General features: G+C 48.2%; 1 protein-coding gene across 6 annotated transcripts in view; it reads right to left on the bottom strand.

The window, feature by feature from the left end:
- The window catches only part of HPCAL1 (hippocalcin like 1), a 67,053-nt gene extending 56,902 nt beyond the window's left edge, over positions 1-10,151 (bottom strand). Inside the window, exon 1 of one of the 6 annotated variants that reach the window (XM_087776584.1) lies at positions 9,879-10,151. The gene's annotated coding sequence lies outside the window, so the exon portion shown is untranslated. Of the gene's footprint in view, positions 1-8,367; positions 8,457-9,489; positions 9,564-9,778; positions 9,818-9,878 lie in introns of those variants that run through there. The other 5 variants (XM_087776590.1, XM_087776583.1, XM_087776586.1 and 2 more) reach the window with 5 other exon arrangements.
- Between the last annotated feature and the right edge of the window lie 12,738 nt (positions 10,152-22,889).

Genomic DNA, 22,889 nt, shown 5'->3' with positions numbered 1-22,889 from the left:
TTTGTTTACTTCAATCCAAAGCTGCAGATTGTATTTCTGCATTATATGTCAGTTTTGGCTCCAGCCCTCCTGCTAACGGATGCTCTCACAAGTTGGCTGATAACCTTTGGCCACTGAGGATGACCATGCCACGATGCCCCACTTCAGAGGGGTGAGGAAGCTGTACAAACATCTCCTCCACCCAATTCAATGAGTAATTAATATCTGCAGTCCTTAGGCCAGTTTTACATAAGCAAAGCTATTTGGCTTATTAAACACACCCCAAACTTGGGTTCCACAAAAGCAAATAAAAGGAAACCACAACAGGGTAAGGAAGCTTTACAAATTCAAGTGTAAGGAAAGGCTTTTTCAGGACAGCACCAGCGCTAAGGCTAGAAGCCAAGTTGGGTAAGTTGATGATACCACAGAATTGATGGCCAAAGTAAGTTGTCTAAGCACACGTACTGCACTAAATTCCCCTAGAAGCTGCATGCACATGAAAGAAGGAAAGGAAAGTATGGAAAGTCAAAGACTCTGCTATGACTAAATGCATTAAATTTTATTAAATCTAATTTAAAGTGTCAGAACAAGATGAACTAATAACACGTAAATATTTTTGCCTTACTGAATTGCAGGGCTGGTTTTGTTGTTTTTTCCTCACAAAGACTGTAGACAAATGCCACATACTGCCTGGTCTGACTTGCGCAGAAGCCATCAGCCTACTGTTAAAAAGGATACAGGCAGTCGGGGACAGAACAGTGCCACTTATTTACTCTATTTCCTCTTTTAAACTTTTCCCCAATACAATTAACTAAATTATGTCATTACACATTCATTGTCCAGGAAGTTTCTCTCTTCCCTTTTTCAGCCTCCTTTTCAGTTGCATTTCCCTGCTTCACAGGATGCTCTAAGCTAAACATTACGTTCAAGTTACACAATAAAGATTCGCGAAGAATGAACTGAATTAGGACGGTCATGGAAAGGGAGGCATCTGCTAAAATAAGATTTGCTACGCAGCTATGCAGGACATAGTGTCAACTGCCTTTTATTAAAGGAGATTGCAAATTTGTATCAGCTAAGCTACTAGGTGGAGGGACATAACAGAGCCGTTGAAAGAGTTCAAAAACTTTCCAAGGACTGAACGAAGCCTGAATTTATTCAAAAACGAAATTACAGTGATAAATGCTGTTATGGCACAGCCAAGGTTCCTCATATAACCTTAACCCTCTCTGCATATTGAGGCTCTTTTACGCTACATAAAACCACACTCCAGCTACAGAATGTGCAGCTGTGTTTAAATTGACTTTATCACAAACTAGTGCTCCTGGGCAGATTGTTTACTCCTTTAAAAAAATTTACACATTCTCTTTATAATTATAAGGGGAAAACCACCTTGAAAGCAAAGCAAAAACCAGATGCACCGGTGTCTTGTTAACCTCCAGAGAGCTGGAAAAGCTACATTAAGAGCAAAACTTCCTCAACACATCAATCACGGCTTTAGAGGCTGTAAAATATCAACCTCAGGTGACAAAGATTTTTCCAGGCTGGTGGGTCCTCCCTGCTCTGCCAGGACAGGCTGCTGCTTCCCTGCGGGCAGCCCTCCCACAGCTCACCTTGGCAGGGGCTGTCCCAGCACAAACCGGGTACATGGAGATGGGGTTCAGCAGCAGGACTGTCTGAAACACAGCTGGGTGAACCCCTCCTCAGGAGCTGCAGGGACACTCGGGTGATAGTGCTGGAAGTCCCCTCCTTTCTGTACTTGGTGGGCGCCATGACTTGCACGAAACCAGGCACCTGGAGAAGACTGATGGGTGACCACCTTGAAGTCTACGCTCTCGGATCTTTCACCATTGCTACTTTGGTTAGGGATTTTTCCCTCTCCTTCCACTGGTGACTGACATTAAGAAATGCTGCGGCCAAGCTTAGGTTTAAATGGAGGCTGATAACAGGAAGCAAGAGCCTGCCATCTCCCTGGCTTGACGTGGACAGCAGGGTGAGCTGGGGGAGGAGAGGAGACAAGCGGTGGCAAATGGGCACCCTGCAAAACCCACGTCACACTGGCCGCAGATGCTGACCAGAGCCGCAGAAGCCGGCACGGAGATCTCACAAACGCTGTCACGAACAGAGGTGTCAGCGGTGGCTGGCCCTGAGGAGCTCAGCCTGTGGCTCCACTGCCCCAGCACCCACACGTCTTCCCCGGGTCAGAGTCCGCCCAAACAGCGGGCAAGAGACAGCAAGCGTGCTCGTATGGAAAGGGGGAGGCAGGATGCCATACCCCTCGTGATATTTAAAAGCCACCGACGGTTTATTTGTCCATCTAATGACTATTACACCAGGAGGCATGCTGGTTACAAGCTCTTGAGCAGGCATTAATATTCAATAGCCAGCCCAGCCTTTCGCATGCATACAGCTCAAGAATATTAAAACTTGCCCCCGCACGGTTTTGCAGTGCTTTCCTGAAATTGAGCAAGCAATGCAGACCACTTTTGTTAGAAACATGTCTCCCCAGCAAGCGTAAAAAGCCAGCAGGGCCAGGTAATGAGGCATACAAGACACCCAGCACCAGCCAGGGGCACCAAGCATCTGAAAACAAAGCTCAGCACCAAGAAGCAGCTAACTCAAAATCTCCCAACACAAATGGGACTAGCAAACACCTGGCTGTGAAGCTCCAGTCCCCAGAAGACAATGCCTAAGCCAACTGCTGAGGAAGAAGATCCTTGAACGTGTCCTGCAACAAGCCAGAGCTCTGGAAGCGGCAAGCAAGGGCATCTTCACTTCCAGATCATGCCTTCTGAATTATGCCCATAAAAACGAGCATTCAGTAATTCAGTAAATTCACATGTTTCTGGTGCTATCAGTTCATAACAGCTTGCTTCACTTAAGGGACAGGAGTTGTGGAAAGCTGCAGCACACACCTTGCGAACAGCCTGCTGACAGTCCCCACTGGGGTGATGAAACACACGGGCAAACACCAGGAGATCTGAGAGAGGAGAAATCACAGTCGGTGTGGCTGAGACGCTCAGACCCGGCAAAACCTGCATGCAGCAAGTCCTTGTGTCAGAAGAGAGGCCCCCTCCTGCGACGGGCACAGCAATTGCTTTGGTTCTCCGCTCTGGAGGATCCAGCAGTATCTTAGCAGATGTCGGCGATGGGATTTTCTTCTGCAAAGACTCCTCTCCTCCTCCCAGCCAAGCAGGGAGACATTACTGGAGTCACAGATTCCTTCTCCTGCAACTGCAGGCTGCTTTGGAGGGTCCAGCCAAAGCTGTTCATGATATGGGGAGCACGAAGGCAGACTCTTTGCTCCTTCACAAAGTGCCACCAGGGTCAGGAGGTTTCCCACAGGGACAAGCCTGGCTGAGCCAGTCTGCCTGCAGGTTCAGGGCATCCTTAAGGAGATGGGAGAGGAGGACTAGAGGATGAATTACATCAGGAAGGATGGTCTTCCCTCACATTGCATATCTCCTGCGAAAAACACAGGTCTTAGAGCTTTAGGGCCACTTTTAGGAACGAATGCCATTTTAAGAAGCATGACATGAGCAGAACAGAAAGTTGTGGCTGGAGTCTACAGAGCTCATTCTCATTTACTTTCAGATCATTACCACAGCTCCAATTACCCTCAGCTGGAATGAAATCCAATTTCCATTAAAAAAAAAAAATAAAAATCTTCTGATACATCTTCTGACAGCCCCAGAAGAGCCCCTGACCAGCCCAGGCAGCGCTGATGCTCCTGAGACGAGCCTGGCGCGGAGGAGCGCAGCACCCCCAGGCTCACACTGTGCTCCCCGGGAGGACAGGCACACGTGCAGTGACCAAACTCCTGTCCTGACAACCTGAGAAGGTGTCACAGCCATCACTGAGAGTACAACACCCAGCAAACCACCCCCGCAGCTCATGAGTTACCAACAGCAAGGGAGCCAGCTGAAAGGAAAAGGTCTCCCACAACTGATCTCAGTGGGTTTGGGCTTGCTCCTCATCAAACTTAAGCCAAGGAGAATAATTTGCCACGGGATTTGGGGGAATCAGGCTCCTTACACCAGGGACAGGCTTGGCCTGCCACCCTCCACTGGATGTAACTATTCAGGCTTCATTGCACAGAGCCAGGAGAGAGGCTGGACACAGGCACATGCTCATTCCCATTTAAATAGTTCTGGCTTTCAGAGACTGGTCACAAAAAGGTGACTGTCAAGTACCTGCATTTCCAACCCCCGTTTTATTTTGCATAAGTGCCTCCTTTAATAAACTCTTATACACAGGAGCACCCATTTTCTGGAAAGCCACCCCGAATCCCTCTGAAGCAAAGCTGACATACACGAGCTCAAGAGCAATAAAACTCAGCCCAGCAAAAACCAAAGTAGCATCTAATCACAGAGGGCATTTTACACTGAGTCTGCTTTCTTCTCCCCACTCCTCTGTACAGCAACTCCAGCTCTCTCGCTACAAGAGCTTTAGGAGGACCGATACCAGGGAGAGGAGACAGAGAGAGGTGACACAAACAGAAGGGTATTGACTGTCGAAGAAGAAACTCAAATTGGAAACTGGACGGAACAGCAGAAGCCCTGGCTTGTTCCCAGACGGTGCTTTGACCACCCTGTGGAGAGGACTACAAAAGGCAGCTGCCTGCGATACCCACCGGCCACTCCTGCCAGGCAGCTCCTGCCAGACCTGCATTCCCAAGCCCAAGTTTCAAGCTGCTGCCTTCCCTTCAGCTCTGCTGAAGAGGATACAGTCTTCTAGCATATTGAACAGATGTTGCTTCTAGACCCTTTCCTAAGCACCGCAAAGTACGCTTACTTTCTTTTGAACACACATTTCATAATTAAAGTTGGTGCTAATGGTTATGCATCCACAACGTCCTGCCTTGCAACTCCCACTCCCCACTCGTGCAAACAACCGTCATCAACCAGCCCCAAATAGTCCTCCAAAGGAAAGTCTGCTTCTCCCCAGGTAAGTTTTAAGAAAGACAAAGAGATATCTTTGGAGAAACACCATTTACCTGCTAAAAAAAATAAAGCTTCACTAAAGAGAAAAAGGAAAGGATGCCCTGCAAATGCTAACTGGCTTTGACAGCGGCTATCTGCAGCAAGACCCAAAGCAGCGGCTTTCTCCCCTAGCACCACGGGTGAGCTGCCAAGAACAGAGCATCCTGCGCACAATGCCCTTTAGAAAGAAAAAAAAAAAAAAAAAAAAAAAAGAAAAGAAAAAAAATCCTGCTACCTCCCAGCAAGGGAAAGCATCCCTTCTGCACAGACACGCTAGCCTGTGCGGAGCAGAGGTGAATGAGAAGCAGGGCAAGGAAGGCTTGCAGCACGCCCGCGCCCTGGCTCCCGGCCCCCCAAGGCATTTCTTTTCCTCCCTCCTCCCACCGCCACCCCCGCCTATTCTAAAATGACTTTGCATGAGCCACGTGCCAACTTTCAAGCACCAGCAAGATGTATTTTCTTATCCCATGCCCAAGCTATACCATCCGTCACGTGCTTGTACTTTCAAGAAATCACAAGAATTTGGTGTTTGCACACCAGAACATACACACACGCTCCCTCTGCCCCCCGGGGCATTCATATGAAACACTTCTTGCACTCCCACCGGTGGGAAGTACGTTCCCGATACTGGCACGCTGCATGGTTGGGGAATCTAAAACAAACCCCTTTGCCACTCTGACTAGTCCACCGGTTAATTCGTTACGGTAAACCCATTGTCCAAAACAAAAACATAATCTAATTGCTAAACCAGCTGCCCAAGTTTAGCTGTCGCTCTTGGCAAGCGTGTCAGGATCTGAGTACGCCTCGTTTTCAGCAAGCATCTCTGAAGGTGCAAGCCATGCCTTTCACCCTCGAAGTCTCCAGGTGTCCCTGTCACCCAGATCCAGTGTTTTCCAACTCAAGTGGATATTTAAAGGGATACCATCTACTCAGAACACCTCTCTGAATACATTAAGATTACAGCAACTGAAATACTAGCAAGCGTCCTTTCCCCCAGCTGTTAAACATACATTTATCCAGCTGCACCCTTTCCCACTTAGGCAGCCTGATCTCCCTTGAAAAGAGAGGGCTGAAAAAGAAAATGAAAACATATTTGTAGCAGTCACCAAAACACTGGCAGAAGGTCTCAAAAGGCTGGTGCATGAACTGTATGTAACTATAGCTACATTTAAGTTCTGTTGCTGTTTTTTCTCCCCGGCTAGGTTTCAAGTAGATTGTGTCGCCTGATACAGGCAGTCCGCTCGTCAGTAAACATGTGGCGTGCAAAAGAGAAAAGCCGACCAGGTTGTAGCTGGTGTCTTTTGCACAGAATGCTGCTGGCATGGGTTTCCACAGTATCTCAACTAACACAGATCACCAGGGAGTTCCTTAAACTACTTGCTGCTTTCTTTGACTTTAAAAAGACACACATCTACAGTACAAGAAACACTGAAATAGTCAAAGTACCATTGCCATCTCTTCCAGCCTGGTTATTCACAGGTATCTACAAACCTACTGTGCGAAATATAAGCGGCATTTCTTAATAATAATAAAGGCATATTTCATGCAGTGCAATCCAGAAGAACTGCAATATTTCTTAGATTACAAAATGGATCCAGCCCCCCCAGCTCCTCCCTTTTAATTCCAGTGCAATCAGTGCAGGAGAATGCATAACTCATCCCACAGTCGATCCTATGGGTCTCCCACTCAATAAGCAACATAACACTGAACTTCCAGAAAGGTCACATTCCCAGGAGGCTCAGCTGAAGGATGTTCTCTCCTATCCATTGAAAGACCCAGGGAGGTTAGGTAGGGAACTCCTTCATGGAGTATTTGCCCCATTGTTTAAGGATTCACAATTATTTTGCTATTGGAGTGTGACAATAGGCAGAAGGTATTTACCTGGGGAAGTCAAGAAATGCAGAAATCCATGGGTTAATTAGCAGGTCAGCAAAACACAAGCAACCGGTGAAAGCTTTTATACAGCAAAAGGCTGATGAAGTGAAGATAATTATTTGCATTTGTTATACTCACAGGGTGGTAGAGGATTATTGGATGAACGGAAATTTCAGGCATTGATTTAAAACGTTTTCTGTTCATTAAAGCTAAAACCCAACAATTTTGCAAGAGCAAATCCTTCCACAATCCATGGCTAGGATCTCACACAATATAGTAATACAGTCAACGTGAGCTAAGATAAATCACTTCGTGCCAAAAGAAATTTAACTTCAGTCCGAGTTAAGCTCCATAAAGATACTAAAGTTGGACACAAACTATTTTCTAATACAGACAACAAACAAAGAAACCAATCCCACATACAGACATTATGGGAAGCATCCTAGGAACATGAGGAAAAGCACATTTGGAAAAAAAAAAAAAAAAAAAAAGGTCTGTTTTTCTTTCATTCACTGGAAAACATATTGCATTTGTTACTGGATCTGACCTATAAGTCATGCTTGAAGGAAAGGCCAGCAGTTCTTTGGAAAAGCGCAAGATCCTCCTCCCATGCAGTATCAGTGCATCCTGCATATGCAGACAGCCCAGCCTCATTCCTAACAGTCTCGCATCACTAAAAGCAAGAAAAAAACCCCAACAACATAGAATTTTAATTCAGATTGTCCCTTGGTCTACCAGCATTCCTCTCTCACTCATGTCAAAATAATCAACACTCAAAAGAATATTGTCTTGCTTGGGGAAAAAAGAAAAAAATCACGTTGCATGAGTATTTTTAATTGCAACCATTTCTAATCACAGATCAAATGCTTTTTTTTTTTTTTTTTTTTTTGCAGAGTCATAATCCAAGTTTAATGTTGCTTAGGCTACAAAGTAATCTCTGTCATCAGCTCCCAACAACTGGCCCATGTTATTGCCATGCCCACAAGTTCGGGTGGCAGAAGCAGGCACCACGGTGCCAGCTGCAACACACAGCGAGCAGAGCATCGCCTGCACCTCCACAGCAACAGCCTCATTCCATAACTCAAAAGGTTTGTCCACACTGACACAAGTTACTGCCGGTGCAAGCACCCAGCTGTAAGAGCAAACCCCACTCCTGCAGCTGGCAGAACTCTTCTCACCCTTGCGATTCCGTGAACGGACTCAGCCATGCCAACAAAAAGCACTGCTTTTGCCAGCAGAGCTGACTCCTCAGCAGAGCTGCTGCCAGCGTTGCGACAGCCGCTCTATAGCGGCACATGCTTTTTTTTCCTCCCAGTTTCCTACACTTCCAACTCTACACAGAGAAACCCTAAATTTAAGGAAAGAAACAAAGCAGAAATAGGCATCAGGAAGAGGCGACGCGTGGCTTGCTGGCTGGCCAGCATCTCCCCACCTAACCTAAGGGAAGAAGCAGGGGGGATTACCTCCCTTTTTTCCCAAGCCTCACCACACTAGATGAAATCAAACATAAGCAGTTGTAAGATCCTTTCACCTGAATCGAAGGGGTCCCGTCGAAGCACCCAAGAAGAGCCGAGGCACCAGGAGAAAGGTGGATATTCGGCCCCGGCGCAGGCAGGGCCCCACGCGGGCTCCTCTCCAGCTCTGCTCCCCGGCTGCCGTGGGATGCCACTGGGACCCCACGCAGGACAGCGTTATCGTGCCAGTGGGCTGCTGAAATAGCCCTGTGGTCTTTGCTCAAGTTTCCTCTCAGGCAAGAAGAGCTTTTGAACCCCAAACCATGACAAATAGCTCCTATCAGGAAAACGGTGGAATATTTTGGGGAAGGAGTAATTGATTCCTCCTTTCCCCCACAGAGAAAATTTGATCTCCCTACCAGATTTTCATTTGTGAATGAGATTACAGGATAACGCTCAGTTCCAGCTCTTGCCTGTAAGTATTCCTGTGAAAAAAACTCAGGATTTTGCCATAAAGGTATAAATCACCCAGCTGCAAGCAGGAGACACAGACCTACTGAACACCCAGCTGTTTTTCTCAGCAAATCTTTCATTCCAGATGATGCATTACACGACCTTTTCCCAAACCAAGCAGAAACTTATTTGCATGGAAACTCACTTGTAAACACACTTGCCTTGTTTTATTCCCTATTTCTTGCGATTCTCCATACTCCGGCAGCTATTGCACGCCGGAGCCCGGCGCCCTGGCAGGTCCCCGATGCAAACCAAGGCTGGCAGACACTTTCGCTGCCACGACCTCCCGGGAGCAGGGTGTCCCCCCTTGCCCCGGGTTTAGGGGACCGGGGTGACCTCGGCCGCAGCCGCAGACATCTCCCAGGGGAGGAGGCAGCCAAAAAAGCCTGCTCACCAGAGGCAAACGCCAGCATTTTTTTGAGGCCGTTCGGGAAGGTGGCAAATAGGAAGTCCGGATCTGAAGGAGTTGACTCAAAGCGCCCAGCAACATTCATGCGGCGGGAACTTCGCCGGGTAAACCATTAACCACCATAAAGCAGAGCTGCGTAACTCGCTTTATCATCAGGCAAGACTCACACACACCCCAAACACACACGCGGGCTGCATGTGTATATACATACACACATATATCTGCGTACAGACAGACAGACAGACATATACACACATACACAGAGAGAAACACGTACAAATAGGCAGATGTATTTTTCCCGAGGGCAGGGGAAAGCGCTGGCGCTCCGCGCTGCTCGGGGCGAGGCGGGCGCTGCCACCGCAGCCCGGCGGCGGCGGGGCCGGGGGGGATCCGCTCCGCATCCCCCGGCGGCGGCGGGGGCGCCCGCCCCGCCCCGCCCCGCTCCGCGCCCCGCGGGGCTGCCAGAGATGCGCGGAGCGCCCCGCGCCTGCAATCCAGCCGGGATCCTTCCAACCCTCGCTCCCCAAAAATACTCCCCCAAAAGCCGTAGAGTTCCCCCCCCTTACCCCAGCTCCCCTCCGTCCCGCGGCAGGAGAGGGCAGCGCGGCTCCCCTGCAGCCCCGCCGAAGTTCCCGCGGGCGGCAGCGCGCAGCCCCAGCCCCTTACCCGGCGGGCGGCAGCGCGCAGCCCCAGCCCCTTACCCGGCGGGCGGAGCGGGGTCCCGCGGCGGCCTGGAAGCGGCGGCTGCTGCGCGGGGGCGCGGCGGCTTCCTGGGCGCTACAACTCCGCGGCGGCGCCGGGGCGAGCCGCACGCCTGCGGAGCGGCGGCGAGCGGGGAGGAAAAGAGGAAATGAGCGGGAGGCGCATTGGAGGGAGGGGGAGGAAGGAGCCGTCGCCGAGGGACCGGGGAGAGCGAGGGACGGAGCTCAACTTCCCCGGCGGGGCAGCGGGGGGGGGCGGAGCGCACCGCGCCGCTGCTCCGCGGCCGCCCCGCGGCGTGCGCAGCACCGAGCCCCCGCGCAGGGACGGCCCGCCCGCCGCCGCCGCCGGCGCTCCCGCCCAGCCGGGCCACTTGGTATCGCCCTGCCCGCCTCCCGGGCCGCCGCCGCCGCCGCCGCCGGCGGGCAGGAAGTGCGGGGCCGGCGGGGCAGCGCGGAGAGGCGGCTCCGCGGGGCTCCGCGCCCGCGGGGGGCTGCGCCCGCCCCGCCGGGGCTCGCTGCCGGCCTCGCTGGCAACGCGGGCGTGGGCGGGGGGTGTGCAAGAAAGTTTGGGTTTTTCGTTTTTTTTTTTCCTTTTTTTTTAACCCCAAAGCAAATAAGGAAACGATGGAGCAGGACTCCCGTAGCAGCGGCAAGTTTTGGGTGGGCTGGCAGCGGTGGCAGCTCTGGAGCGGCCGCTGGAAGCGAGCGCAGCAGCCTCACAGCACACCCCGCGCTCCCCGGCTGAGCACGGCGATGCGGGCCAGCCCCCGTGCCCCCCAAAGTGCCCCCCTCCCATCCCAGCAGTGCCCCCCACCAAGGCTGGGAGCGGTACAGGTGAATTTGGTGCAGGTAGATTTGGTACCGGCGGCTGAGCCGGTGGGTGGGTGCGTTCCCAGCCGGCTGGAGACGGGCACTCGCCGTTCTGTGCGAGCCGTGAACTTGCACAGCTCACCCGCGTACCCCATCACAAAATGGAGGGGATTTAGGGATTGATGCTAATCTGCTTCCCGAGGGAAGTAATTGAAATCTTTGCTCAGAAATATGGCCTGCAGCACAGACAAAGAAATGAATCCTCCCGTTAGGATTCCCCCCCCTCCCCCCGCCCAGATCCTGCCCAGCACATTTTCAAGTCAAAAATGTATGGAGAGTTTAATGTAGTTGCCGCTGTACCTTATGGGTAGCTTTCACTCTGCCTTCCCTTACAGGAGACTAAGTGAGCACATTCAGTGCAGTCAGGAGATAAGAACTGAATAGAGCTGAAATCAAGGCTACACCAGAAAAAAGATACTTAAAGATATTAGCCACAGACCTTGGGAGGCAAGGGGGGAGGCAGGAACAAAGAGAAAAATCCCACCACCACCAAAGCAGCAGTTTTTCAGAGCTTATCTCTGTACTAAGTCCAACAGATTTTTTTATAAGGACAGCAAAAAAAAAAAAAAGAATGCAAACCTTTCACATGTACTCCAAAGGTTGAATACATTGAAACTGAATACATTGATGCAAAGAGATGAAAATGTTACTCAACAATAACCATTTTCTCCAAGGCCTTTCCGAAATAGTTCAACCATTTTGCCAGCTTAAAGAAAGATAATAAAAATGTCAGCCCAAGGCAAAGAACAAGCTTGGAAACTAAAGAACCAGTTAAAAACTAGAAGCAACTCGACCAGGAACATATAATGGAAAACTGTATGCAACCACCATCGCTGCCAACTCCACATACTTGAAGCTGGGTTCTCCTCGCAGGAGATGATTACGCGTGAGTAATCCCCTTGGTCTCCCCGAAAACCCTTCCCTGCGCGAGCACTGCCCACGTAAGCGTGGCGGCCGCGGGGATGGGGCTGTGGCTCCCGCCGTGCCTCTCCGGCTGCTCTGCCAGGGAGGGCGGTGGCGCGGGTGACGACACCACCCTCCACCCAGGAATAGGTGGCAACAGAGCAAGTACCTGCTTGAGGCTTCCTCCGAGATTTACAGCACTCAGGGCTGCTGTCTGGCGAGAGGAGGCAGTTTATGGCACTCAGTCCCGCTTTCATTTTTAATGCGGTTGTCACCCGGTAGCCCCAACAGCAGCAGGTTTTCCTCTGCTGCCTCGCTGCCCCGCGTCCTGCAGTGGACAGGCTGTGAGGTGAGACCTGCAGCCATTGCTGGAGGCTGCAGCAATTCCTCGCGAGGTTGCCCTGGTTCCATGGGGCTCGGCGGCTGCGAGAGCCCTGCCCTCGGTTTGGGGTGATCCTCGGGTGGGTGTCCCTGTGCTGCACTGCACCCTGCTCAGCACAGCGCTCGAACATTTCTGTCCAGAGCTGCCTGTGCTGGGAGACTCTGGGACATTTTATGGTCAGTGGGTACTTACTTGAGAAGGACTCATGGCTGCTCCTCTCTTCAAGCCCTCCAGTATTCTGTATATTATCCCATGATAAATTATATAAATACTGAAAATAATTCTGGATTCAACAATTATTGGGAAACAGACATGAGGCATTACTCTCATTAACACCCAACTTCTTTCTTCAAGAATTATACCCTTCCAGCTGTGACTGGGTACAAGATGGAGCAATCCAGATGACCAACCAAAGAAACACCGCCAAGATTTCAGATTATTTTGAGTCCTTATGCTTGATAACGAACAATTCCTGAGTTACAGAAATTCCTTGGGAAACAAGGAAGGATGACCTTAGAAAGTCGTTGGCTGCTCACAAACAATCTGAGATCAAAAGAAGCTGCAGATTGATTCCTGCAATGAGTTTGAGAGCTGCTGCTCTGCAGCCTCCCAGCTCTGCTCTCCTCTTCAGAGAATGTGCCACGTGAAGACAGTCAAGCCCTGCACTTGCCCGTTAAGATCCATATGTAGGCAGTTACCTTCTCATATTATGCACGTAAGTGCGTACTTGAGTCTACTACTACGAGAACTTAATGTCCTGTGAAATACTGTGTTCCGTTTCAGGCCCCTCACTACTACAAGAAGGACATCGAGGTGCTGGAGCGTGTCCAGAGGAGGGCAACGAAGCTGGTGAAGGGCCTAGAGCACAAGGCTTATGAGGAGTGGCTGAGGGAACTGGGGCTGTTTAGCCTGGAGAAGAGGAGGCTGAGGGGAGACCTTATCGCTCTCTACAACTACCTGAAAGGAGGTTGTAGTGAGGCGGGGGTCGGTGCCTTCTCCCAAGTAACAAGCAATAGGACAAGAGGAAACCACCTCAAGTTGTGCCAGGGGAGGTTTAGATTTGATAATAGAAAAAATTTCTTCAGCAAAAGGGCAGTCAGGCACTGGAACAGGCTGCCCAGGGAAGTGGTTGAGTCCCCATCCCTGGAGGTATTTAAAAGCCGTGTAGATGTGGTGCTTAGGGACATGGTTTAGTGGTGGACTTGGTAGTGTTAGGTTTATGGTTGGATTCAATGATCTTAAGGGTCTTTTCCAACTAAATGATTCTACGAAAGTAGGCACATTTGCAAGATTGGGCCCACTGGGTGTATCTGGCTTATTTGAAGTTTTTCTTTCGATGGCGTTATGTTCATTAAGCCTATCTGTAATACTCCCATGATGACCTAGTGTGGGCCTTTGCAGACTTAGATCCATAGCTGCTCTGTCATCTCACCTTTTGTTTCTTTTTTCTTTCTGCTTTTCATCATGTTTCCACAGTCAGGAGAGAAAAACAAAGGGGGATTAAATTAGATTCATCTGGATCATTCCAACTACACTGAATTTGAAAATACTGTGTGAAATTCCTTCTGCTGTCTGGGGTTTAATCACCAAGGGATTAGATGGAAACTAAAGTATTTGAGGTGTGTGGCACGCTGCTATTCTTTAAATATCTGCCATAATAATGTGAGCTTTGTAAAGCTATTGCTAATCTTGAATTATTACCCGCCTTCCTGTGGTTTGGCATGATTAACTCGAGGAAGAGATTAAAGCGGTATTTACCTTTTTTGAGCAGTTCATCGGCTTGACCTGGACAGCCAGCACCAAAAAAACAAAGGAAGAAACTGCTGGCAAGGATTAAGGATTCAGCCCACTCTTTCCCCGTTGGTCTCCTGATACCTGTCATGGTTGTTGGGATGGAAAACACCGGTGCTTCAGGAAGGGCTGGTGGGCAGCAGCATCCTTAAAGGCGGCTGATTGCTCCAGCTGCTTTCAGGCCAGGTGTCTGGTGGAAAGCTTGTGTGGGTCAGAGAGGCTTTCATCTGCCTCTCCCAGAAGAGCCAGGACTTGCCTCCACTGCAGAGAGTGACAGCAAAAGCATGTCTTCTGGCTTTGAGCTGGGGACACGGTCGTCCTGGTCATCCCCATGCTGCCCTCCTGGAGGCAGATGGCACTTCTCCGGGGGAAGCTGCTGGCCGGCAGTTTAGCCTGGGAAGGAGGGTCCTGCCTGGCTGGGGCATTTGCAGGACAACTTTATGGGAGCGGTCGGAGGGGCACCCTCCTCCATCACTGAGTGTCCTCACGACTTAAATTTGATGGAAGAAAACAATGTTTTGAAAGACACCAATTATTTTTTTCATCCTGTTTTAATCTTGCTTTTGGAAATCCTTCACCAAGGAATCACTTTAAAGAAATTCTAACAGAAACAGCAATGGGGAAGTGCACCCAGTGTTATTTCACTGTGATAAAGCCAAGGTGGATGGCAGGTGCTTGGGGAAATATAAGGGAAAATTGTTTATCAGAACTATTTTCTTTGGTAAGTTTTGTCTTCCAGTAATAAAACCCTGGATGCTTATCTATAAAGCCTCCCATTTTTTTGCTACCAGATGCTGGGGCTTGAATCTTTGCCTGCATCAGTTTAACCCCTCTTTGTGCTCCTTTCCTTTGCATTTCCAGCTTGGACATAAGAGGCAAATAAACATAACTTGGGAAAAGCCAGCTGCACGCGTTGCTCTCACCTGCAATATGGGCAAGCAGCATCGGCTGAACAGGCAGACCCCGTATTTAATGTACGACCAAAACAAATATGCCAAGGGGTTTTGCCAGTTGTCTGGATCACAGAAACTGGAGGTGGAAAAGAGCAGGTAGGTTTTTTACAGTGCATTTTCCTGCCAAAGCAGGATTGTTCCCTGCAGTATTTTCTAGTGTACTTTCCTGGCCTGTTTTAAACAACCTTGGAGGATGGGGAGAGGCGGGAGGGGGGAACCTGCTAGTACCCTCCAGAGTCTCTTTGTCTAGTTTGACTAATATAATGTGGAGAAAGTGCAAATGGGTGTTCAGAGAATTTAGTTGCAACACAATATTTGATGTAGTTTTTTTGCATGCTTTTTCATCTCCAACCTACTTGCTATGTCTGCTGCTGTGCCAGTAACATCAGATAGATGTAAAAAAAAAAAAAAAAAGTAACAAAAAGAGTGGCAATACTCTATCATTGCATGATTTCTGCTCTTTCTCTTAGCAGGAGATTGTCTTGGGTGCTTTCTTCCCCTGTGAGCAAAAATGAATATTAAGAGCTGTGCTGATTGGCAGTAAGCCTGGGAACAGCAGATGTGAGCCTACACAGCTGGACAAAGAAAAAAAATGCACTTTGCTACCTACATTTGTATTAAGGTTGCCCGAGGGATACCCCAGTGCCTACAGGGAACTTAGCAGCCAAAGCTATCAGTCAGGCACATTTACATATATAAGAACACTTGATGTCCTTTTCAAAGTCAAAGAGAGCAACGATTAAAGCAACATAAAGGAAATTTGGCTGCATGGTTTTTCTCTCTGATAATAGAATGACTGAAGGAGGAAATATTAAAAAAAATTAGGCCTGACAGAGGTGATGAATTTATGAATTAAACCAGCACATTTTCATTTCATTTACTGTTGTCTACCAGTTTATTACATGGGAATCTAAAAGGGACTTGATTTTGCCTCCCATGTTGCAGTTGCTATGCCAGACACTAAAGTTAGATGGTTTAGATAAGATTTTAATATTACAGCTTCTTACACAAAAAGGGAAAAACCTTGCTAAATAGGGAAAATTAAAAAGCTTCATTTCTTTCCATAGTGCTTTACTGTAGTTTTGCACTCTGGGATTTGCCACAATGTTTGCTGGGATTTATCATCAAAAAAAGTGTGGGGCAGGGGGTGTTTTAACTAAAACTATTAAAAAAATTGGAATTTCCTACGCTCCATAGCCTGCACATGCTTATTTTGAGTTGCACCTACCAAGAACCCAGTTCTGCCATGGGCTTTACGCGCAAGGATACCTGCTATCAGGGCAGAGCAGCAGGGCTTTGGGTATTCACCTGCGATTCCATGGCATGGTGAGGGCCTCAGCATCTTTGGTCTTGGCATTGCCACCTGGGGTTTTTAACCCATACAGCAGCAGCAGCAATATCAAAACACAAAATGCTATGTCCGACTTGTTTGAGCAGAAAATAACGGGGAACCTTCGAAATGGAAGAGGTCCCACAGAGCCATCGGAAGACTGTTGTGTCTGTGGGATGCAACAGAGTGAACTCTGGTTTTGTGGTCCAAAATGGCAGATTTATGCTGAGAGAGGTAAGACAGAGTAAGGAAAGTCAAGTGTTTCTATGCAGCAGAAAACATCAATGCTGTTACTTGTTTCTATTCTGAACCACAACAGGAAAACGCAAAAGTCAGAAATTAAATGTGAAAAATACCCGTGTGTCTAAATGAAAATCAATGTTTTAGCCTGGCATTACAAAAGCTTTAAAAAGCAAAACAAAACAAAGTATTTTTGTTCATTCAGGGCAATAAAAAAATAATATAGTAAACCTGGTATTTCCCCGCAGCAACTTTCGATTTTGCTAAGGCCACTTTTTTTCATATTGCTGAACAAAAGAGGAAAAGAAAGAAACCCAACAGCGCTTTCTGGGATGCTGGAGACAACAAGATGCTAATTTAGCGCTCTGCCAGCCTGTGTGCTCTGGGATGCCTTCCAGAGTCCTGCGAGAGCCGCGGGACCCGACCTGCCAGCATCAGGATGCTGCTGCCCCAGCGCTCTGGGGTTAAGGGGCTTTGCATCATGCTGCACCCCTCGTCCAGAGCTCAGACCTTCCTGCCGGGACACCCATGTCCTCACACCAATCTCATCTGCATAAATTGACCCTGAAATATTCAATATTGAAATTCCTTTCAATACTTAAAGGCAGCTTTTAAGAAAGATGGGGACAGACTTTTTAGTAGGGCTTGTTGCGATAGGACAAGGGGTAATGGTTTTAAACTAAAAGAGGGTAGATTCAGACTAGATATAAGGAAGAAATTTTTTACAATGAGGGCAGTGAAACACTGGAACGGGTTGCCCAGAGAGGTGGTAGATGCCCCATCCTTGAAAACATTCAAGGACAGGCTGGATGGGGCTCTGAGCAACCTGATCTAGTTGAAGATGTCCCTGCCCATTGCAGGGGGGTTGGACTAGATGACCTCTAAAGGTTCCTTCCCACCCAAACCATTCCATGATTCTGTGAAATCAGAGGACCTCATAAAGCAGCATTTCCCATGGGATCAAGGTCTTCCACTCAGTACCCGAAGGCGAAGCCATGTGGATCATTCAGTGCAATTTGGAGGAAGTCAGATTAATTTTGGCACAGGCGATGGAGCACTCTTGTATTGCTCCTGTTGGTAATTAAGAGAAAGCAAATCACAGGGGAGGACAATAAAAGTATTAATTAACAACACTTTCAATAAGAAAAAAGTTAGTAATTTTAAAAAGGTTGGTTTATGCCTGGAGAAAATCCTTAAATAGGATAATCACATTGTTGGGCATTTGACAAATGCGCACTAATAATTAAATGGTGGTATTGATTACCCGTTGAGATAATCACCAGATTCTTCGTGCTACTGCAGGAATGTCCCAATTCTGCTGCCTCGAGCTTTGATTTCAAGGAATGAAATATCATAGAATCATAGAATAGTTTGGATTGGAAGGGCCGTTTAAAGCTCATCTAGTCCAACACCCCTCCCCACCCCCTGCCTGAGCTGGTGGGTGCAGGAGGAGGGGGAGACAGAAGGACCCACCGGCGTGGTGAGCCTGGGGCAGGCAGACAGGGGAGCAGCATCCTCCCAGGAGCTTGATCGGCAGCTGGTGCTGCTCACCCGATGGGGATATCACAGCAAAATTTAGAGGGCACTTGCTGGAATGGGAGGACTTTTCCAAAGGGCAGATTACTTTCTGGCCATGCCAAGCATCCTGCCCTACCTTTGCCACAGCACTACCAAAACATGCGGTTTTTTTATTAAACCAACAGAGAGAGGGGCAGCAACTTTGCAAATAGAAGCAATTACAGTTTTCAGGGATGTGTAATTGCCTTTTATCACAACACAAACCATGAGGCATTTTGCTTCAAGCAGAGGATATTTTTTCCCCCTCCAAACAGACAATAATCCAATAAAAGAGCGTGCTAGCACGATCCTGGACAATGCATGACACCATGTTCTCATCAGCATCCCACTGGTGTTCTGGCAAGGTACTGGTGCTCACAGCACCCGCCGGTATGGCCACTCTCAGCCGATACACCCAACAGCGTTCAAAGGCAAACAGTGGCACAGCTTATTGAAGCCACAGCAGCTTCTCTGCACTCAGATTGCCATGCAAATACCGCCAGATTTTTCATATTATCAAGATACCAGGTGTCCTGTTTTATATAAAATGATATCCAGGCAAGTAAGAGAAATTCAGTTACTTATTCCATGCTGGGGCTATCTGAACGGCATTAATTCTGTCTGACAGAGACTTTGAGAGACATGCCTTCATGCTAACAGAGATTAAGAAGTAATAAAGGGCACTGTCCTGGTTTCGGCTGGGATAGAGTTAATTTTCTTCCTAGTAGCTGGTATAGTGCTGTGTTTTGGATTTAGGATGAGAATAATGTGATAACACACTGATGTTGTAGTTGTTGCTAAGTAGTGCTTACACCAGTCAAGGAGTTTTCAGCTTCTTATGCCCTGCCAGTGAGAAGCTGGGAGAGGGCACAGCCAGGACAGCTGACCCAGGCTGGCCAAAGGGCTGTTCCGTACCATATGATGTCATGCTCAGTATATGAACTGGGGGAGCTGGCCAGGGGGCAGCGGTCGCTGTTCAGGAATGGTCTGGGCATTGGTCGGCAGGTGGTGAGCAACTGTATTGTGCATCACTTGCTTTGTATATTATTATTATTATTATTATTATTATTATTATTATTATTATTATTATTATTATTATTATTACTACTACTACTACTACTACTACTGCTACTACTACTACTACTACTATTTTACTTTATTTCAATTATTAAACTGTTCTTATCTCAACCCACGTGTTTTCTCACTTCTACCCTTCCAATTCTCTCCCCCATCCCACTGGGGGTGGGGGACTGAGCGAGCGGCTGTGTGGTGCTTAGTTGCTGGCTGGGGTTAAACCACAACAGGCACCCAATGAGTTCCTAAACCAGATGAATTCCTAAAAAGTGCTGGACTGGGTCACCTTTAACATAAGCTGGTAGAGTTTCAGCACTGCTTAATTAACGTACAGTTCAGCCACGGAAAGAGCACATTTCTGCCGATGCACATACAAACTCCCGAGAGCAACACAACTGCTGCTTTGCTTTGGGGTCCTGTTGGGAACAGCCAGCATTTAATGGCATATAAAATTTAGGGTTTGGTAACAAAAAGGTAGGTAAACAAGTTACACTAGCAGGGGCAGAAAGCAAAAGGTAGGGACTCTGGAGCCTTTGAGGTCTTCCAGTGTCTTCCTCTCCTAGCTGATTCTCTTTATGGTTTTCTTTCACATCGGCAATGCATTTTTCCATTGGAAAAAAGGTCATTTTTTCTGACTCATCTCTGCAGAAAATCTCCTGTTCTAGCGGGGTGCTCTCCGCCAGGCAGCGGTGGGTGCTGGCTGCTGCTGCCTTCCCCAAGGCAGATCCCATCCCTTGGTGGTGGTGGTGAAATAAAAATACAGACATCCTATTAATAGCCAAACTGTAGACAATTCCAGATGTGGAACCTGGTTTCTGAAATTACAGACCCAACCAAGCCAGACCTCAACCGGTAAAATTCGGCTGTGTTTCCTCTGACTCATAACTGGTTTTTCAGAGAGGTTTTCAGTGAAATTTCTTCAGCAATTCCCGTGTTGTTGCCTGACTCATACTGAAACACCAAAATCATTATTAAAGTGAAATCGTAGCAAAGAGGGTGTGAATACTTGGTATTTACCAGTTTAAAATGCATTAGAAAGCCTATTTCACTATGGAGCACGCTTTGTCCAATAATTAAATACTGTATTATTTACAAAAGCAAGCAAAAAATCTGTCATATAGGGCACAGAGGAAGTCAAGCGCTTAAGAAACAACAATTTTGAAATCTAAGGTTAAGTTATTCTTCAATAAACCTTAATTTATCCTCCTGACGTGTCGTGGGAGCAGAAATGCATGCAGGGGTGGGGGCAGAAGTGCAAAGTGTTGGGAGAGAGGAGTCAGGCAGGTTGCTGAAGCCTCCATCCCTCAGGAAAGACCCCAAATCTATTGTGTTTTCCTTCTGTTAAAGGGTGGTTTGCTGCAGGAGGGATAGTGGTGTCATGCAGTCGTCCGTCCATCGCGCTCCCCGTGGGTTTGCAACATGGGAGCAGCATCCCTTTACCTGATGCAAAGCTGTGCATGGGGAGGACCCAGCCCTCATCCACAGCAGGAGCCCAGCTAACCCTGCCTGGGCTTTGCAATGCCGTAAAGCACAGGGGGCTGCGAAGGTGGACATGAAAGCTGGTGGGTTTGGGGAAAAAAATGCTGCGACAACGATTTCTTTGCTTTTTAAATTAAAACTCAAACTGTTGCTGCGGGAGAAGGGACTGAAAAAAAATCCCCCAAGTCTGGGAGCTCATATTTACCTTCTCACCAGCTCTGCAGATACTTAATTTGAACGTTGCTTCATCTCCTGTCTCCCTCATGTATCATCGCTAATTAAAGTACACACTCTGCACTTACCCAAATGAGGATGTGGGAGGCAGAAGAGGCTCAATCTCATTTTCCACTGCTGTATTGCCTCTGCAGAGCCAACTGCAAGGGAACCGGGGTCCTGCTCAGAGCTTGGCGGCTGCAGTGCAGACCCTTCACCACCACTCCATGCGATGGAAACTCCCAGCATGTGAATGGCGACCTCCAGGGGAAAGGGCTCAGTGAAAGAAGTGGCTGTGACTCCCCAGGCAGATGGGGTGAGTCTGGCAAGGGAGGGAGTGACACCCCAACGTAGGCGCTGCTCCCCACATGCCTGTACTGGAGACTGCTCTGTCCCCAGCCAAGGAAGCCAGAGGAGCTCTGCTGGCAGCAGCCTCATAGGTCCATGCTTTGGTGCCTCCATGCCCTCCAAACACGCCTCGTAACTTCCAACTCAAGTGAAATTCGAACAAAGCCTTAGGGCTGTAAGGACACATCTCCCTCAGCCTGCACCCCAGAGAGGCACCCCTCTGGCATGTCCCCCAGAGCCCAGCCATCCCCAACCGCACATCCACTCGCTCCCAGCCAGCAAAATGAGATTGCTAACTTCTGCCCAGCTTCTGGTTCCAGGCTAGCAGTCTGTCTCCTTCAGCCTCCCCACTGCACCCCTGCTCCACTTTACTCCCATCCCAGCCAAAATGTGGGGGTGTTTTTGGCAGTGCCCAGCTCTGCAGCCACACTGGTCCCTACGCTCATCGCAAAGCCTCCTGCCCTGCGATGCTACAGGTGGCATCAACCTGTAACGGGTAAAGGGTCACTTTAAAGTCTATGAACACCATGGAGGGAATACAAACGTTACTAGGCTCAGAGATTATAAGCACCTCAAAAGATTCAAGGAGATGGTGTCAGAGAAGAAAATGCTGAACACATCATGTTTAACATTTGGCCAAAGTCATTCCCTTGTCCCCATCTGAAGTGCCAACGTGCAGTCCGCTCTACATAAGCCAAATGCATCCATGTCCATAAAAGCTGGGGAAAAGCGCTGCTGAGAACTTCCACAGCTCTGAATAATTAATTCCCAGAACTATAAAAAGCTATGAGGGAATGAAATTTAGAAAAAACTAGTTTTAGGATAATTATAGTACAAATCAGGAGAGCACTTGAACCCAAGACAGATGCATTAGTAGGACAACTGAGCACAGTGGGTCAAATTCATACTCGACAGAACTGCATAGTCTTCTACAGAGCTCCTCCTGGGATGGATTCAGCCCAGGGAGAGAAAGCAGACCCTGCAGTTAGATTGATGAAGCGAGCAGATATCTAAAATAGCACCTCTTAATATAGAAAGTATAGAAGAAACAAGTGAAATTGTTTCAGGTTAGCATTCCTGCCCCAGCTGTAAACAGGGAGGGATATTTTCTGAAACGTTTTATTATAATGCTAGTTTAACCTTCTTCCCCCCACCCTGCCTCCACTATCACATCCACTATGTTACCACTGGTCCTATAAAATCCCCATTTGTTTGCAGACCTTATCACATTTGGGCTTTTTTCAAAGCTCCAGATGCTGGAATTCATGTGTTGCTTGTGAATCCAGACCTTCAATTTTCAAACCAGTTCTATTTCTAGTCCGGATTTCTCATGGCAAGTTTGAAAACATTAACCCTGAGCCCTGAGTCACCAGCAAGCAAACACAGATGTTTTCTTCCAGTCTCCCAGTTTTTTAAGCCAGTCATTACAGTGTCCAGTTCAAGGTATTGAATCCTTGGGACTGCTTGTTTAACTTGCCACTCTCGGGTAGGGGGATGTGGGATTTTTATGGCTTACAGACTAACACATGTAGTCAGGCTGTATACTGGGCACGTTTTAATTGAATACTGAAGGAGCCAACGTTGGGTGACCGGTTTATAGCTGGCACCATGCAACCCCATTGCCCTCAGCATCACAGCGGGCTCCCTGAGGCTCGGCACATGGGTCCCCGGGACAGACTCTGCCCTTTACGTGTTGCTTTCTGGAAAAAGAGCATACCCACACAGAGGCAGAAGTTTATTGCCTTTTTTTAAAAACAGCAACAGATCACCTGACAATTCAGTTTTATGCAAGCCAGAAGTGGCAGTCTGCTCACAGACTAACAAACAGGGAGGTTA

Source organism: Nipponia nippon, unplaced genomic scaffold, assembly GCF_047370975.1.
Source record: "Nipponia nippon isolate SJK-2023a ecotype South Korea unplaced genomic scaffold, ASM4737097v1 scaffold_4, whole genome shotgun sequence".
In the NCBI taxonomy this organism is placed as follows: Eukaryota; Metazoa; Chordata; class Aves; order Pelecaniformes; family Threskiornithidae; genus Nipponia; species Nipponia nippon.
Note: the sequence above shows the minus strand (reverse complement) of the source record. Positions and strands in the feature narration are given on the sequence as shown.